This window comes from Nuphar pumila, chromosome 13 (genome assembly GCF_984573655.1).
Source record: "Nuphar pumila chromosome 13, dmNupPumi1.hap1.1, whole genome shotgun sequence".
NCBI classification, from domain to species: Eukaryota; Viridiplantae; Streptophyta; class Magnoliopsida; order Nymphaeales; family Nymphaeaceae; genus Nuphar; species Nuphar pumila.
This window is the reverse complement of record NC_143261.1, coordinates 78,398,037-78,400,219: the sequence shown is the minus strand read 5'-3', so window position 1 is coordinate 78,400,219 and position 2,183 is coordinate 78,398,037.

The window sequence follows — 2,183 nt, the reverse complement described above, 5'->3', positions numbered from 1 at the left end:
TTACCCACGTCCTACGTAAAAGGCCAACACCTTCAACATCTAAGCAAGACTGCTTGCTCAAAGACTCATGATACTCACGACATCTGATTTTTTTTTTTTACATTCAAATAAAAACAAAACTACTGATTCACACATAGATTCCCAACCAACAATGAGACCAAAATCGATCACTCAAAACGCGCCTACGCATGTCACTAATGCGAAGATGGGGCAAGTACCTACCTTTGTTTGCAAAATCCAACAGGCACAATACCTAAGCGTAGTTTCAAGGAAAAGTATGCTTTAAAAATCCGACGCTCGTCCACTCCCTTGTGGGCATACCAACAACGAAAATAAAAAATAAAACAAAATAAAAAAATCATCTTTTGGACAAACATACAACAAAGAAGAGGAGGTGGAAGTGGTCGACCTACCTGGGGTCGACTCGAACTTCACCCAAGACTGAGTATTTTTTCAAACTCGTCCACCCACCAAATTCTTCAGCTGGTTGCCTTCCTCAGCTGCACTGAACAAAAGCCGATTAGAGAGGCACAATCCAAGGAAATCTGAAACTTTAATGCATCTTAAATACAAATTCGAGTTTGGGAAGAGAGAGAGAGAGAGAGAGAGCTGGACGTCCCCTTCCTCTCTTCCCTTTCTCTAAAGCCAAAACCCTTATCATTCTCCTTTATCTTTTTTCCATGTTTTTGTTTCCTTTTTTTCACTTTTTTCACTTCAAAATTTTATTTATTTTAATTTTTTTGAATGATAGATGCTAGTTGGCCAGCTTGGGCGGCACCGTCAACAGCTGCCAATGCATGCATGCATTGGTTCCTACAAGAGGTGCCTACTTATTTTTTTTTTCTAAGGCTATTGATGGTGAAAAAGGGCAGCAAAAGGAGGTTCTTTCATATTTTAGAGAGCCCATTACAACCTCCAGCATGGTCAATGCATGTAGAGCTTGCCCTACACTCATTGGTCCATGAGGAGGTGGGTTTGAACTTCAATACTCCAATTAAATTAAAATGTTCAAACCACCTCAAAATCCAAAATAAATTTAAAACCCTACTTGGTCAAGGTCTGGTCAATGTGTATGAGACCAACATGGGTCTCATTTTGTTGACTTGGTTGGTCAACTCCAATTTAGATGACTATGTTCCTCGAGGTCAAAAATACCCCTACAACCTGTCAAAATTACTTGAATTACCCCCAAACTTGTTGAGGGTATTTCAAAGTCATATCAAGTCAGAATTCAACGAAATAAAAGTCTAAATTCATCAAATTTTTGCTGCAAATTTATTTCCAAGTCTAAAAAATGGGGTTTTCAGGTCACAATGGTGGACTGATACCTCAAAAGAGATTTTTTTCAGGCCAAGGTGGGTACGTGCCCACCGTAGCCCTAATGTGGCTCCACCAATGACAACCAAATCAACTTAAAATTGGAAACTAATATGCGAGTGATGAGAGGAAGAGAAAACCTTCTCAACGCCCTTAATTTAACGACGTGAAAAGTTTTTGAAAAAGTTACAATATGCCACATAACTAAGGATTTTTTTTAAAACTATATAAAAACGGGTAAATAAATATTTGATGACATTGTTAGAACAAGATGTTAATTTAAAAAAGCTCATAAAACAACTATTTTTTGGCACCTATTAATCTCACTTCTTTTGGATGTAGGATAGGACAGGGTAGGATAAGATAGGTTAGGAAAGGGGTCTATGAACTATTCCTCTTTGGGCTATGAGGTTGAAAACGAAACCTAGGCCCATACCAGCACTTGGATCTTGTGGGTATGACCTGAATAGCAGATTGGACCTCTCTCTTCTTGCATCTCCATGCCTCGTTAGAAAAGCATAACAAAAAATAAACTTTCTTATTGAGTTAATATTCCACGAAAACACAATATATATATATATATATATATATATATATATATATATATATATATATATATATATATATATATATATATATATATATATATATATATATATTGCATTTTGAAAACATCACAATAAAATTGCAAATTTAGGATGGTTTAAGAATATCGTCCATATTTGCTACACGATCCGAACTTTTTTTTAGCAGAATCTCATTTGGTTCGGATCAACCAAGATCAGATCCGCATCCGATTCGTTTGCATCAGTTACAAGATACGCGCAAACCGGCTCGGTGCTCGGGTCATGACTTGCAAATTCAAA